This window comes from Lepisma saccharinum, chromosome 3 (assembly GCF_977018435.1).
Source record: "Lepisma saccharinum chromosome 3, izLepSacc3.1, whole genome shotgun sequence".
NCBI classification, from domain to species: Eukaryota; Metazoa; Arthropoda; class Insecta; order Zygentoma; family Lepismatidae; genus Lepisma; species Lepisma saccharinum.
This window is the reverse complement of record NC_139231.1, coordinates 97,946,118-97,964,837: the sequence shown is the minus strand read 5'-3', so window position 1 is coordinate 97,964,837 and position 18,720 is coordinate 97,946,118.

Sequence of the window (18,720 nt, the reverse complement as noted above, 5' to 3'; positions counted from 1 at the left end):
TTGAACATTATCCATTAAATTTGAAAGTGTAATTTTCTTTGTAATTTTATATTTTTCTTTCTTTGTTTTCAATATTTCCCTTTTTATATAATGGTTTAAATGTTGTCTTCTGATTTCCATACATTAAAATTTCGATGTAAACATGGTTATGTGGTAGAAAAGACTACAAAGCGTTAACTTCGCAATGATAAACAAGATGTAAGTAATAAATAAAATAAATAAACAAAAACTCTGAAAACACCCGGAAAAGGCCGATGTAAAAGTATGCATCATTAAAGTTCAAATAAGGGGGAAAGGCTATTGTGTTTTAGTATGTATGTACATTTTAAAAATACTTCAGCAGGATCCACAAAATTGCACTCAGTGAAGCAAACATCATGTTATCATGTACGAATATCATGACCTGGATGTGTTCATATTGTTTGAATTGTGTTATTATCTATTTTGAACTTTTCATATTACTTGTTTGTTTGTTATTAATGTTCAAGGTAGTGCATCTGAAATATTGTTTCAAGTTGCATTCTGAGATATTTGAAAAACATGACCAATACGTGTTTCGTTAGTTCATGGTTCATTTTATTTCATGTTAAGAAAAGGAGTGTTCAACCAACATTATTGAAGAGCAAACCCAACTTGTTAAATATATTTTATTCCTAACTTTTTGTTTAATATATGAGACATGCCGGCTACCAACATAGTCCCTACAAAAATACATTATAAAGGGATAAGGATATAAGCTATTAGCAAAATTATATTAAAGTATTACGGTACATTTTTAAATAATAAAGTGGAATAACTACTTACGAAACTTTGGAGTTTGTAATAATAATTTTCCATTCAACTTAGATAGAGATAAATAACTTAAATTTCTTAATATCTACCGTATAGATTTTATTTTTTCTCAAAATTTGTTTTTCCTCTCTTTTGAATGTATACATAATCGTTCTCAAATTTTAAAATGTAAAACCATAACTATATCTCCATCTATTGTAGCAATAAAGTACTTTTTCTTTTATATACATATATGTAAGGTGTGAGACAAATTGCATCGAAACAAGATAGGTATATAACAGGCTAGTCAATGGAGGGTAATATGACTGGCTGAATCAGAGTATGCATACGCATTCACACAGAATCTTTCTGAAATTTGTAGAAATAGCTTACGATATTCTTGCAGTTATAAATTTAGTTCTAAGGTAAGAAGGAGATGCATGAATCACATGAGATATATTTATAAATCTGTAATGTAAGTACACTCTAAGACAAAATTAGTTTTAAGTCCACTTTATGTTCATTTAGGCTAATCGCTACTGGATCTACAAGCTAAAGCGGACTCCGAATCACTGTTAAATGTGTTTTCACGGGGGGAGCCCTTGACTAAAGGTCATTGCGTTATCACTAATAAATTCCTCCTTATTAGAAAATGCCATTTTGCAAATATATACTCTGATGCACATATAAACTGATAAATAATAATATTATTAAGCAGAGTGTTTCTGCATTTTGAACAAGTCAAGTAATTTGTTATGTTATACAGAGTTGGCCACGAAAAAGCAGCCAGGCCCAGAGTATGGAATATTGAGTAGAACATTATCCATCATAAGTTCGCGTACAGGACATTGGCATGGTAAATTTACGTAATAATTTCCCTTCCGTGAGTCACGTGATCAAAACACAATCGATGCACTGAAGGAAAATATCAAGACGTCCAATTGCAGTATTACCCCGGTGGAATTGACACAGGTACACCTGAATTTGTTAAACCGTATACACAAATGTCTAGATGTTGATGGAGAACATTTACAACATTTACTCTGAAGGTTAGTAAACGTATGTTAGTTATTGATATAGTTATTCCACAGGTTACTGTAGAAGTTGGTGTGGCCTACTCGTTACAATTACTGTGTTCTTCCCATACTATGTGGTGCTTGGATTTATAGATTTTTTTAGTAATCGCAGGATCAAGATTAAGAATTTATCATGATCCGTTACGTTGCATGTTTTAGACGGATGCAATCGACATAGTTGATAGATAGGTTTGGTGTACATTGGCGCCAGTTAGCCAATGCGCCGTTCCTGGCAGTTGTTTCTCCTGCGCAAGACTGTAAGGTACAAACGGTCTTGCGTCCCTCTTCCAACTAAAAAAAGAGGCCCTCACGGATGGTAGAGACTTTGACGCAGTTGTGAGGCTTTGACCTGACATCTATCTACCTGTACCAACACAAAACCAAAATTTCCTCATCGGCTAGAGATTTAAAACCAAGGGCGTAACATCAAGCTTTGCAAGGTTAAGGCCAAATCACACGGAACTGGATTTCTTACTGGAATGCCCTAGTTGGCCGCGGACTGGCTACTTGGCTACAAGTGGTGGCTGCAGGGCTGGCTGATAGACTGATTTTGGCCATTAGAGATTAGACCGTGTTCAATTTGCAACTTGCCTTTCTGTTGGAAGCTGTTGTGACAACCAATCAGAGCGAACGTTTGGTCATGTGAAAATAATCTGTGAGTTTGGAAAGGAGTGTTAGTGTTTTTGAGTGTTGTCTGTGGATTTTTTTTTGTTCGATGCTCAATAAAAAGTTAACAGAAATAAGATGTATTCGTGTTTATTAATATTAGGAATTTATCCGTAGCAATAAGATCTTTACACAACAAATGTGATTAGCCAATAATGAAAATCTTTATAATTACCAGTGTATTAAATGTTTGACGTATTTAGTTGAATGTTTTATTTTTTCTTTAAAAAAAATGAATGAATCCTGTGAATCTCGTGTAAGAATACATACCTGATTTTATTGAAAAGGATGTTGAGTTCACCTTGATAACCACATTCTCTTTCGAGTCAATTTCTAGCCCATGCTGTTCTTTTTCTTATTAAATCTTTAATTTTGGCAATTGTAAGGAAAATAGCAACAATAATTACTCTCCTCAAGTCGCTCATCCATATTTTTAGCTTGTCTAATCTGTGCAATCCCTTGTGAGATCAAATGTCCATCAACGAATACCGTAACGAATATCAGGTAAGGCGAAAACTAGCAGTACCTTGAACGTAGGATAAATCTCCTTCTATTGCCTACTTAACAGGGTTGGTAAAATATATTTTTTCGAAAAAAAGCAACATTTTCATTGTTTTAAACATGTTTTTCATATTTTAATCAGTGCTTTAATCAAGAACCGAAAAAAACATGTTTTAAACAAATAAAACGGTCAAAACATAATGCCAAGAAGACTTATTTTCTAAGAATAATGATTAATAAGGAATCTGTTATTATTATCTAACGAAGGACTATGTTCCTAGTTATAAAGTAAACGCTTGACCAACTTCTTAAAATTCTTAGTTTGGTTAATCTTAAATCTCGCATGTAGGTTGTTCGAGAATCTTCAATTAATGCACAGTTGCCAGGCCACACTCTATCCACGTGGTAGCTACTCTGACATGGCTACTCTGTTTTTCGATATACTTTTATTTTTATGAATGCAACAAAATATTGACATTATCAACTATGTGCAGTGTATTAAGTGAGGAACAAAACTGTTTCATTCATATAATATTCAATTTTAATAATGTTTGTAAAAGGAACATAAGCAGGAGTTTTAAAGTGGACCACGATTATTCATCATTACATGTTTCTTTGTTAATGAATATTCCCCACACCCCCTATACGCCTTCATGGCGTGGTGCTATGCACAGGGGAACACTTTTTTTCACTTTTTTTATATTTTCAGCCACTGAACAGATTTCTGTGCACAGTAAACAAAATGACACGGAATGAATGAAAATACAAAGTTACAAAACCAGAAAGTAACCACAAACCATCAAGTATCAAAATGTGTTTTAAACAAGTCTGAAAAATCATGTGTTTCACGAACAACCCCCCTCCCAAATCTTCTCAATGATCGAGGAAGAAGAAGAAGACAAGCTTCCCAGAATACACATAGATAGATTTGCTTGGTCGGAAGGCGTGTTTGGTTCAGATGTTATCTTTGGGGAGGGGGTTGGGTGATAAAACCAACCCTTGAGTTGGAAGAACATAAGCTTTTAATAGGCATGGACTTATATACAGTGTGCGAATTAACAGGGGGAATGCCAGGACTACCCCACACAGAAAATGTTATTTCCTGCAAAATATAATAATTTTTATCCCTGCCTGGGATGTTTCTATACCCCTCAAAGAAAATAGAATTGAAAACAGATAGTCGTTATCAAAAATATAATCTCACCGAGCCGAGACAACAGCAGGCTGATTTCCGCTTAATTTTTATTGCACAGTGTAAATATTTTACAAGTATTAAAGTGTTCACAAGAAACTCAATAATCAACACGTGCTGCCGTGTTTTTAAACAATGAGTACTGATACGGAATCCCATTACCAATATGCTATTAATATGTTCATGAGTTTAATATGAACGATGTAACTATTAGATTATGATGTTAAAAACGACCATTTTTAAATTTACTGTAAATACAAAGATATAATATTGTTTCATATCACCTCCATCAAATGACTTTTTTTTCATGCATAAGCTCAAACTTATGTAATAGATGCTCCAAGTTCTGCTGATATTTTAATAATTTATTTTAAGTATATAATAATATTATTGTTATCACCCATCTGCTAATGTCTACTAATGTAATGTATGTCTCTGTAACAATTTCTAACTTATTCAATATGAACTAGACATTAACTAATTTCTCGAAATGATTCTGAAAGGAATTAAATTTTAATGCAGAAGGTGTGTTGTCTAGTCAAGATATGTCGAATCAATTTTAAGAAAGGCGCATAAAACGTATCACTATTTAAATTCTAGAGTAAAAATTTATTGTACAAATATTGTTTCAAAAAATGGAAACAGAATGCTAATTTGTCCCTACATCACATGTAATTGAATTATTAAAAGTGATTAAAATATAAATGGAGGAGTCTGTGCAACAGTGGTCTAACCCTCTAAAACAGGCAAAATGAGATAATGCTGCCATCTGTTGACAATCGAGGTGAACTATCTTCCTACCATGTGGATTAGACCAATTCACCACGTATATCCTGGTTAGAAGCCACTTATTTTTATCCCCAAACAAAATTCCGTGTTGTTTGTGCAAAATTGGTCCAACCTCAAACTGCCAATGAGAGGTCAGTGTAATAACATCAAAGATGGCTGACGTTCAGGGTGAAAGTGATGTCTCGAGTAATGAAAAGGAGGAAGATAATGTTGTGTCAAGTATTATTATTCAGATGCTATAGAGCAAGGTACATATGTGAATATTGTTAAAGGACAATAGAGTAGGGATAAACACACTCTTGAACTACTACATGTTCAGTTAATACCAAAATGTTCCAATTCAAGACCAATAAACCCAAAGAGACTTAAAGATATCCATGACCTTTTGAAATATGTTCCAAAAACTCAGCATTGATTTTACAATAGTCTGGTATCTCAAAATAGAACTGAGGAAGATGGAAATATAGAACATATGATGGAGGATGATAGTGAAGACATTTTTGACATTCCTGATTATGTGTAGTACTGTGTAATCATGCACAAAACATACTGGAACAGTATTGCAAAACTGTTATGCTTTTGCTCGTAATGATACAGTGTATACTCTAAACATTTTATTAATAGAACCACATTGTGTACTATGTAATCGCTTTAAATAATATTAAAAATTATAAACAAAATATTAGGATGGAAATATGTTTCTTTGCACTACATTTCTTCAAATATTTATTTTTATTTTTTCTCATGTACAAACACATGTCAGTGTAACAGTCGTCTAACCAAGGAATGGTGTTGCAGGTTCCTCATAAAAATTACAATATATCTAAAACTACTTAACAAAACACTATATATCATTGTAGTTAAGTTAATCAAGCATCATGGCACACACCACTACCAAAAAATTGGGAATTCCAAATTCCAAGGAAAACCAAAATTGTCTAACTTTAACTTGCAGTTTCTCTAATTTTTAAAAATGTAGTTTAGACCACTGTTATGCTGACCTCCTCAATTGATGATAACAGCTAGTATTCCTCTTCCCAAATGCATAATTTGGGAACAGCGTTAATAAGTTTAATATAATTATTTTAAAAGTAATATTAAATCTATGAACAAAATATTCACAGGAAACAAGTTATATTGTACCTTCTCAAAAACTGTTCACATATATTTGCTTTATCCTTTATCCTGTACAAAGCCAGAGAAATTACATAATCTATGATTCTTCATTCCTTTATTCTCACAATTCAACAAAATAATTAAACACAAGATACATGAATAGTTAACCTATCGAAACTAATGGTAATCTTATGAAAGATGATGCATATTGAGATTTTGCATTATCGCATATATACAATGGAATGTTCAAGTAATATAAATACACGCTAATGACACAATCTATGATCAAGATGTACTCGTCTAGATCAGTGTTTCTCAACCACCGGGCCGCGAGAGTTTCTCATTTTATTGTAAACGGCAATTTTCAGTAGATATATTTTGTAGTATTATGCTTTATGATTATGATGCCATAATTATTTTATTAACTGCAAGATTACACACTGGTCAACGTATAAATTTAACAAATGGAAAGGTATTTACGTGAAAAATTGTTCGGATTGGTCCATCAACTTTAGAAAAAAGAGTTTAAAAGGCCACGGGCTCACGAAGGTTAAGAAGCACTGGTCTAGATCATTCAATGAACATGAAACAATAATATAGTTATAATTTAGCACTTTAATGCAGTTAATTAAGAGACCTCCTGTACAGTCATTTTGTGCAAATTTATGACGGTCAAAATCTACGTTAAAAGAAAATACCCGAATAAAAGAGTGACTGTTCGAAATATTTGTATAAATTTCACATTGTCTAGTTACATATCGTCAAACAAATTACAACGGAATGGAAGAATTGATCCAAGGGTGAGTTAATAGTGGAAACCAGTCCAAACCAAGGGTTAAAACCAACCTTGGCCTCTATCCAAAGTGACACTTTATGTTTGAGCAAATGCTTACTGGTGGTCAAGTTAGAGTGTCACTAGAATGTTAAACAATGGAATGACAATTTTGATATATTCAAACAGTAAACAACTGAAGAATATAATCTGTACGTAATGATATTTACCTTAATCTATATAGGAGAGCCAATATGCATGTCACTAGCGCCATCAAACGGTTGGACGACAATTTTAAGTCTCAAAACCATGGGCAAGTAATAGGCTTTTGTGATTAGTCCGATGCCAACATGAAACAGTGATTTACTAAATTTCATCAAATTACATTGTAATTATTGTACATATTGAAACAAAAGTTTTCATATTGTTCATTTTAAAAGTATGGCAATAGTTTTCATTTAATGTAATGTGTAATAAGTATTTGCTAATTTATTCAATGTGTCTGAAGTCAAAAATCTGTAAGTAGTCGATTTCGTGTTCTCAGCTGTCTGACATTTTCTCAATCTCCATCGTGAAACCCTACCACAAATATCTCGTGTTCGTTTCATGGGTAAATTCACATTCCACCGTCGTTATGTCATTACAAAGAAATGTTTAAAAAAACTTGGTTGGTCGCACTAGTCATCAATCCATAAATTACCAGGCCTAATTACGACATATATGATGACACTGAGGGGTTAATGATTATTTAATCTCTTGCTATTCGAGCGAGGATCTCTGATTCAATACGTGATTGGTTCCATAGTTTCGATTTTGGTGCAACATCTGAAAAAGGAAAAGAATCGTGGGCTGGACCCTCCGTTGTGTCGTACTTGTAATGTTATTCTAAGCATCCGACACATTCTCGTTGAATGTGTCGATCTTGCTTACCTCCGGCAGACTTTTAACCTTTCCGGCTGTTTGTCATCCTTCTTGGGTGATGACAGCAGTATTTTATCACGTGTTTTTAGTTTTTTGCGAAGAGCTGGACTCTTCCACCGTCTGTAAGGAGGTTTTTAGTTTATTCTGACTTTTTAATATGTTGTGTTTGTCTCGTGCAGGTCTTTTTACAACCTGGCACTTTTAGTTTTTCCCAAGGGGCTATCTACACCCCCTTTTTTAAATCTAAGTCAGAATTTTAGATAAGGGGACATTTCCCCGTATACACAGAAGGGTGCGAAATGGCCTTAAGTGCCGACGCACCCATAAATTTTAACTCAATCAATCAATCAATCAATCAATCAGGAAAAGAATCGAGGCATCACTGTACTCAAAATGCTACCACACACATTACAACCGGCTGAGAGTCCTTCCTATTGGAAACACTGTTGTATCTAGGGGTTAGAATTTCTACTTACAATGGTTGGTTGGATATGAAAAAATAATACTGAAAATCCCTTTTTCTGGATGTATTTGTACAGGTGCTCAAATGAAAATATTAGAGTACCTAATAGTAAACCTGTTAGAAGTATAGCGAAAGCACTCGCTAGGTTTGCAAGGGGAATTGCACTGGCATGTGGTTTGTCTGCAAATTTCATGTGATCCATAGCTTGGCTAACTGATTTCAATACTTCGTCATCCTTCCATTTTGCAGGTAATCCCGCCTCAGAGCAAAGTTCAATGATATGAGTGAAGGAATCTGTGAATGGCGAGCTCCTCTGCATAAGGAACGTAGACGGAGAAGTAACCATAGTTTCTGACGTCATGTGAAATAATGGTTTACCATATAAGTCAAATAACAGATAAAGATAAGCCCAAACTTCAGGAAACAAACTATTTGTGAACAGTGCAAAATCACCCTTGGAAACAATCACTTCATAGCAAGATAGCATGTCGTTTTCTACGATCTCTTTGAAAATTGTGTCTTCATATGATTTTACAAATTCTTGTCCATAAGCGTCGCCTCCGTGGAACAAACCCATGCTTAGAATGTCCTCCACACCATTGATGTAAGGGTACTTCTTTGGTTGTGCTATGAAACCATAGAGTAATGATTGGTAGAGAGTACTCAATATAAGGGAGCAGAATACCCATATAACAAAGTTAAATCTAATTGGTAATAAAGGAGGAGGCATGGTAGCAGATAATCCCAACATAATTGAAAACCCAGAAAGCGTTGAGAAGTTATATTCTATCCTACTAACTCGGCGTACTAGCAAGATAGTTGATTTCATCCCCATCACGACGAAGAGAAACGAGATCATGGAAGAAGCTCATAGGTGTGGTTGAAATGGGAAAAAGATATTCATCCATTGAGGATACAATGCAGGATTTGGAACAACCCACAAGTCATATGTATTTGGCTGCACGATTAAGTGGTCGAACCATAATTCATCTTCAGGCTCTGGTGATAAATATTTAATGATACCATCAGACTGACCAAGTTTCAGTGTCCATACATCACCGTAGCCTGATCCGTTTGGATTTATTTCTCCAACTGAAAAGGTTTCGTTATGTATGTTGCCCAAATCCAAAGTGAAGTTCATTCTTTCAGCAATAGTTGACACCAAACCACCAAACATTCCCGAAAAACCTGAATTTTCGTCCTGAGTAAGGTACAATAACAGGAAGAAAGTTTAAACAGTGATTCCAAAACGGTTATATATAAACACCCGTAGGCTTACAAATGGGAACGAAAGGAAACGGTTGTTTATTTTCACCATTTTCACAATCCCACTCGCATCAAGAGAAACAGGTAACTGAGATAAAAGGTTTAGAAGAGATAAAAAAACAAAATAATATACGCTTATATACATACATACATACACACATGTAGGTTTAGAAATAGCCTGAAAAGTGACAAGCTATCATTTTCGAAATAAACCCTTGCCGGTATGAGTTGAGGGCCAACTTTCAGACAGTTGCAAGAAAAACGGGTAAGATAAAAGTTTAGAAAAATACAAAAAAATATTAAACGCTTATATACATGTAGGTTTAGAAATAGCCTCAAAGGGAACAAGCTATCATTTTTCGTCCTATACCAATCTACAACAACTCTCATGTTCGAGGTTGGTAAGAGTCGGTATGAGATAAGACCCAACTTTCATTGACTGAATTTCCATCGATTCATCTCACAGCGGCACATTTAAGCCGGTGGGGTAATGGGAATTAACTCACTGGCCGAGGGTTTTCAGTGAGGGTAAATTAGCGGCTGTTCTGGAATTGGTGTTTCTTCTCTACTAATATATAGCACACCAAAATTAACTAACTCCCTAGCCTTCTTAAACCCGAAGGTTCATGGCTGCAGCAACACAGGCCTTCCATCTTTCCCTATCTTGAGCAAGTTCTATATACTCTTTTCCATCCCTACCGATTTTCCTTAGGTCCATCTCAACATTGTCCCTCCATCTTCGTCTTGGCCTTCCTACAGGTCTCTTACCATCAGGTTTCCCAACAAGGATCCTGTGAACTCCTCTTTCCTCTCCCATTCGTGCCACATGGCCTGCCCACCTAACGCTATGTCCAACGTGGATACGGGCAGCGTGGTGCGTGCGGTGTGATGCGAGCGCCGCACCGCAGATACGTGCGTGAACGCCGGGAGTGTCCAACGTTACTGCGTGCGATTGTGATGAGCAGTTGCGACGAACCTGGCTTCCAGTTTGGTGATTTTGGCCGTTGTTGATGCAAGGTACAGATTTTTAATGATCGATGTGGGTGCATATGGCAAAGAAAGTCATGCACGAGTATTTTCTAACTCAGCACTTTATCAAAATGTCGAAAATGGTTTCTTATCGTTACCAAAAGATTTGCAGCTGTCCAACTTCCATCAGAAAGACCCATTTGTGTTTGTAGGAGACGAAGCATTTCCATTACGAACATATCTTATGAGACCATATTCTAAAAGAAGAGTTCAAATAATGCAGCCGCCTCATATTTCAATTTATCGCATGCTCGAATGACAGTGGAGTGTGCCGTGCTTTCGGCATAAGTTCTGCGAAATTTAGGATCCTATTGAAACCAATTGAAACTAGTGTACAGCATGCTGTTCATATCGTTAAAGCAATTCGCATTCTGCATAATGTTATAATTGACATAGAAAAATATTCTCTTGTAAACATCTTGGACGAAAATGTGATGGACAGGAACCTACAGCTCTCGAAGGCAAATAACCGCGCTTCGAAAGCAACAGAAGATGTACGAACCGTATTCTGGGATTACTTCTCAGAGAATATAATTTGATGTTTTTGTTCATCCACTCACGACTTTCAAATACTTAAAACGTGAAGACTGTTACGGAATCCCACTCCTTATCAACAATTAAACGATCTTTGTAACGAGGGTTTCTTTTATCCCGCAACACATTTCTTCTTTGCACTTCTGCAATAAGTCCTTCCATATTTCTTGACGACTGGCCACCGGACGGCAAATGCGATACAAAACAAACCTGTTTGAAAATCAAACGTTGCGTGCGTTGCGAGCGGACGAATCGCACGCGTCACGTGTCTACGTAGGACGGGCTCATTGCTTACTACAGGTTTGATCGGATACGACTGCGGCGTTGCTCGCATCGCACCGCACGCACCGCGCTGCCCGTATCCACGTTGGACATAGCGTTAGTCTTCTTGATTTAATTATTCTAATAATATCTGGACATGAATACAAATTATGTAGTTCTAAATTATGTAACCTTCTCCACTCACCTGTCTCCTCATCCCTTTTAGGTCCAAAGATTTTCCTAAGGATCTTATTTTAAAATACTCTCAATTTATGTTTCTCTTTCAATGTAAGGGACCAAGTTTCACATCCATATAATACTACAGGCAAAATTACTGTTTTGTATATTTTAACTTTTAGTTTCTTAGATATTAAACGAGAAGACAAAAGTTTATGAAGAGAGAAGTAACATGCATTTCCTGAATTAAGCCTACTTTTTATTTCCTCTTTAATATAATTTTCATTTGTTAATATTACTCCTAAGTATTTGAATTTGGAAACTGGTTCAAACGAGTTGTTATCAATAATTAGATTTTGATTATTACCTAACACTTGGTTTCGGCCTGTAAGCATATATTAAGTTTTCTCTTTGTTAACTTCCAAACCTATCTCTTTAGCAGTTTTGAAAAATATTTTAGTATTATTCTTAATTGTATTCAGATCATCCCCCAGTAAGTCTACATCATCTGCATATGCTAACAACTGAGTCACACCACTTAATTTTAGTCCTTCTTTAGTTTCTTTTACCTTCCTTACAGCATATTCTAAGGCAAAATTAAAGAGCAATGGAGATAATGCATCTCCTTGTTTTAACCCATCATAATTGTAAATTTGTCAGATATATTAATACCCACACGAATTTTACTTTCTGTTTCACTGGTGCATATTTTTATCATACTAACAAGCTTCTTAGGTATTCCAAACTCTACTAATATATTATATAATTTATCTCTTTTGACCGAATCATATGCTTTTTTGAAATCAATGAATAGCTGATGGACATTTTGATTGTATTCCCACTTTTTTTCAAGTGTCTGTCTGATGTGAAAAATCTGATCCGTAATTGATCTGTTACGTTTAAATCCACATTGATAATCACCTATAATTTCATTAGCATATGGGGTTAGTCTTGTTAAAAGAATGTTAGATAATATTTTATATGTTGTTGAGAGTAGAGAAATTCCACGATAATTATTGCAGTTCATTTTATCACCTTTTTTAAACACAGGAACAATTATGGATTCTTTCCACTGTTGAGGTATTTCTTCTTTATTCCATATTAAACAAATTAATTTATGAATTTGACATATTAATGAATTTCCACCATATTTAATTAACTCAGCTGGTATTAAATCAATGCCAGGTGCTTTGTTATTCTTTAGCCTTTTAATAGCATCTTCAACTTCAGTCAAGTTAGGTTCTGGAACTAAAGGTTCTGCTGTGTGTACTTCATTTACTTCTGATTTATCTCCTACATGAACATTTAAAAAGTCATTAAAGTAGTCCTTCCATCTATTTAGAATATCGTTTGGGTCAGCTAGAAAATCACCGTCTTTATCTTTTATAAAGTTTACTTTAGGTTGCCACCCCTTTCTAAACTCATTTACACCTTTATATAAATCTCTGATATTTTCATTTTTGCTGTTTGTTTCAATTTCGTTAATTTTGCTTTTCAAGTAATCTCTTTTTTTACTTCTAAACGTGCGGTTAACTTCTCGCTTTATTCTATTATAATTGTTTAGATTTGTATCATCAGAGTTATTTAACCACCTCAGTCTAGCCTGATTTCTTATTTCTATTAGATTATGACATTCATTATCAAACCATGGCTTACTTTTTCTCGGTTTATGGTATCCTATACTTTCTTTAGCTGCTGATTGTATTGCATTACGTATGTGCTCCCAATTCTTATTTACGTCTGTTTCATTTATATTTTCATCATCATTTAAATCCTGCAAAACATCAAATCTATTTGACAGTTTAATTTGGTAATCTTTCTTAATTCTTTCATCAGTAAACTTTCCTGTATCAAATTTTAGAACTTTTAGATTTTGTTGCTTATGATTTATCACTGAGAGTCTTTCTCTTAATTTAGCAATTCCTAAATAATGGTCACTGGCACAGTCAGCACCTCTATGTGTATGAACGTCAATTATACTAGTATGCCTTCTCTTATCAATTAGAATATGATCTATCTGATTATGAGTTTTACCATCTGGAGAAGACCAGGTATATTTATGGATATCTTTATGTTTAAAAGTGGTACTTTTCACAATTAAATTATTTGAGGTAATCAATCTTATACCATTATCATTACTTAATTCATGAAGACTTTCTTTACCAATCGTGGGTTTAAATGTCTCTTCTTTGCCAATCTGTGCATTACAGTCACCTAACAGAATTTTCATATCATACTGAGAAAATTTATCAAAGACCTGTTCTAACTCTGCATAAAAATCATCTTTAGTATTATCATCTTTATCTTCCGTTGGTGCATGTATGTTTATTAAAATAATTTTACACCACCTACCCTGTAAAACTGCATATGATATCCTATCATTAATAATTCTACTGTTTTAAGAGCCGAGATAATTCTATTATTTATGAAAAATCCTGTTCGAAAATTATGATTTTCAGTACCACCATAGAAAAAAGTATAATTTTTAGTTTTACAATTCCCTTCTCCTGGCCACCTAACTTCCTGGACAGCTACTACATCTAATTTATACTTAACTATCTCATTAACTGTACACTGAAATGCCCCAGGCCGGTAAAGGCTCAGAACATTCCAGGTACCTAATTTAATATCCTTATTCCTAATGTAGATCTTATCCTTAATCCAAGGACCTCCCAAAGTAGTCCCCACCCGGAGATCCGAACGGGTGACTATTTTACCTCCGGAATATTTTACCTTGGGAACATCCATGGCTTTATATTGCTGTTTCTTGACATTTCTTTTACAGTGCAGAGTTGTCAGCTCTACGCCTAACCCCCAATATGAATGGAGGAACTACAACACAAGACAAACACAAACACATTAGACAGCACAATTACTACATAAGACGAACACAAACACATTAGACAGCACAACTACTACACAAGATACACACAAACACATCACAACTATAACACAATATAAACACAAACACACAACAACTACTACACAATATAAACATAAACAAACTACACACCACAACTACTACACAAGACAAACACAAACAAATTAGATAGCACAACTACTGCGCAAGACAAAACAAACATACTAGACAGCACAACTACTACACAAACATACTAGACAGCACAACTACAACACAAGACACATACATACACATCACCGATACTACACAAGACAAACAGAAATACATTAGACAGCATAACTACTACATAAGATAAACACAAACACACTAGACAGCACAACTACTACACAAGACAATCCCAACCACACTAGACAGCACATCTACTACACAAGACAAACCCACATACAAACACACCACAACTACTACACAAGACAAACACAAACACATTAGACACCACAGCTACTACACAAGACAAACTCATACACTACACAGCACAACTACTGCACAAGACACACAAACACATAACAACCACTACACAAGAAAAAAGCAAACGTACAAAAAAAAATGTTCGGACACTAATGTAAGATATTTTCGTTGCACTTTCCATAATTATTTCAAGTGTGCCTTGGTCTACGTGCGCTTCTCCCAATACCCATCCCAACCCGATCTCTAATTACTTGGCAAGAAAGAAAAAAGACAGAGAGAGAGAGAGAGGGTAACATATACATTTTTTTAGTAGTCAGCCAGCTTTTTGCGATTTTTTCCTGCCTTTGACATTCCTTTTACTGGGCCAAAGAGGGTTTATGATCACCTCCCACCCCTCGCGCACAATTGCAATAAGAGTATGTTTGTAAAATATTCTGTATTGTTTTACCAAAGAAAACAAAACTTACTTGTGAAAGTCTGTACTTGTACCACTACGCGGTGTGTGTGAGATTCCCAAACTAAACCAATTTTAGTTAAGGTAGGCATAGGAGTGGACCTTCGTGGTGGAGTGGTTACCACAGCACGCCATAATGCCAGGGGTCCCTGGTTCGAATACCGATCTGGAGACGATTGTTCTTTGTGAGTGTCGCTTCATACAATCATCACTCATTCTCATTGTCGCGATTAGCTAAAATGGCAGAAAAGCGACGTAAAACAACTTAATATTAAAACGGTCCACCACTGGCGTGGGAGCCCACCCCATTGAATCGCATAGAAATCCCCTTCATGTCCACCATGTCAACGAATTTCTTTAACATTCAACTTTTCCCAAATTTCAACAGATTTGCACACAACGACCGTACAGTATCGCAGTATTTTGCATGTGAGCCCTGTGTAGCCTTGACTTTACTAACGAGAAGGAAAGCCCCTTAGATAAAAAGAAATTCAACACAAAACAAAAAAATATGTCAAAGATTATTTTAGTTATTTGTTATTCCCCTTTTTGTTTTCTTCTTTTTACTTTACTTTTCAGGAGGCAATCCACAAAGCAACATTCTCTCAGTGTTATGTCAAGTGTGATGTAGTTCAACCAGGCAGTACTAACAAGAAAATCGCCTGGGTGTAATTGAAATTACCAATATAGCCTATGTCCCCTTAAGTGTTATGCAACCGGCGAGAATCTTTGACATGGTTACTTTGTAGGATTGAAATATGTATCCTACGGATTACTTGGCAACTACTCAATAATTTTACCCCTACTTGCAATCTGATAACTCGTTATACTTTTCACTTTCCCTGTCGGGTTATGCATAATGACATACGAACATGTTGGTTATTCAATGATAGGTGATGTGCACAGTAAGCACACAATTCCACTTCCTGTAATAGAACATCAAGATTAGAACATAGATATGTTGCATGCATCCTGTATAGGTATAGGTATAAATTTGAGAATAAATACCTTTGAGCAAGAGTGTACTAGATTCAGTTTTCTATATTTTTTGTCTTTGTCTTAAACAGAATGACATATAAGAAGATTAATTAGGTTATATTAGACAAAAATAAAAATATGACACCATATTTTTTCCTTCTTCATCCCATCAGCACATATTTTTTATTCTCTTGCTTTTCCTATCTTAGAGCCTAATAATCATCATTAAATGAATATACTTTCACCAAAAGTGACTCTGATATCTACAAATTACAAAGCATGTCCAGAAAGTAAGTTCAGTTTCCAATTTAAGCCACAGTTGCACTGAAATTGAAAGAGTGAGCATGTGCGCCGGGTAGTTGAACCCATTGGCAAGTTTGAGACGTCAGTGTTCGAGAAGACATAAGTGCAGACCCTTCATAGTGGGTTGCAATAAAGTTCAAGAAAATGGAAACACCCACCGCATGTGAAGAACGCTCAGTCATACAGGTTTTGAATGCACGGAATGTGTCAGCAGCTGAAATTCACGGTCAAATTGGTGAAGCGTATGGTGAAAAAATCATGATTGACTGATTGATTGATTTCCTTTATTTTACTTTGCTTCTTGTGCCACTTTTGTCTAAATTGCAAAGATCGGGATGAGTGATGATATATAGCACACTGCCGTAAAATTGTTCGTGAATTAAAATTTTTAGTAACCCTATATGTGTATGTGTGTGTGTGTGTGTGTGTGTGTGTGTGTGTGTGTGTGTGTGTGTGTGTGTGTGTGTGTGTGTGTGTGTGTGTGTGTGTGTGTGTGTGTGTTTCAAATTATTTCGTCAAGCTGAACCCAAGCATACCGTCGGAGACAGAAACCGGCCCGTTTTATGTTCAAAGGTTTCCAACACTGCTTCCAAGCGCATAAAACGAACGAATAATAGACAGAGAATTGATAAAACGGAAAATTATTTTTTTCTTAGTTTGTTTATAGAGACGTGGCTTCTCAAATGCGAAACATGTAACGTGTTCAGTATTACTATTATTGCCGGGCAAACAATATAATTCTTTCACATATTTTTCTCACTTCTAATTGTTATGTATTTTTTTCGTATAAACCTGGAAGCGCGAGGCCCTTTCAGGTGCGAGGTACCGGGTGGTTGCCCACCTCGTCCACCCCTTGCAAAGCCTCTGGCTATGTATGTATGTATGTATGAATGTATGTATATATGTTTGTATGTATGTATGTATGTATGTATGTATGTATGTATGTATGTATTTATGTATGTATGTGTTAATGTATGTATACATGTGTGTGTGTCCGCGCACGCGTACGTGTAAAGGGTGAGTCAGTAAAATCGTGCAAAAAGGAAACAGGAAATATGTGATGCATCATTGAACACTTGGACATAGGGAACCTAGGATCGAAGAAGCCAGCGTACCTATGTACGAACAACCGCCTCAATTTGTGTGGATGTCCTCAACCATCTGGATGTTACTTTTCCTGCTCACTGGATTGAATAGGGAGGCCCTATTCCCTACCCTTCGAGGTCATCCGATATGATTCCACTCGATTTTTAATTCTGGAGGATCTCTTATATCGCTTGTTTTTGAGACCCGAGGGGGTATGGCATGGAATTAGTTGCCAGAATTGTCGCCGACCGTGATGTGACTCGCAGTACACCAGGGATATCTGAAAGGACTGATAGGAACGATGAGAATGAATGATGAAAAAAAAGTGGGGACCCCCGAAGCATGTCCGCCTCCACCCGCTTACATTCGAGGGTATGTGCTAATGTCCTGGTTCGTTTAAATAATCCAGGACGTCACTTGCTCCGAATTTATTGGTTCCCTTTTTAGCAGCGGCTAGATCACTTGCTTGGGATGGTTCACTCGGACAGGTCCACTTAACTGGCAAGGTTGAAGAAATTTAACAAAAACATGAAGTCAATCATGTTTTTTTCTAGGAATTGAGTGTATGGTTTCCAAAAAAAAACACAGACTTCACTTACTGTATCAAAATAGTTTCGTACTGAAGTCATATTTTCAGCTGACACAGTAAAACCTCGATAATCCGGACTAATGGGGGGATAAGTTGACCGGTTTAACGAAAGTCCGGATTAACTGAAATAACCTAAAAGAACAATAGAAAGTGCATTAAAACTCCGTTTATAGCAACAAAACACTTTTATTATGGTGTATTTAAAGAACATAGGCCTAAATACACTATACAGTACAGTACAGAGTCTGCGGGAACAGAATTTCATCAGTGGTTGACTGCCTTTTTTGGGAAGTTTCACTTGTTCACTTCTAGTCACATTTAAAAATTTCATTTTGTTTCTTTTTCTTTCCTTTATCTTTCTTTTTTTTGCCTTTTGCCTTTTACCTGTCCGGATTAAGCGAATTCCGGCTTATCGGGGTCCAGATTAACGAGGTTTTACTGTATATCCAGT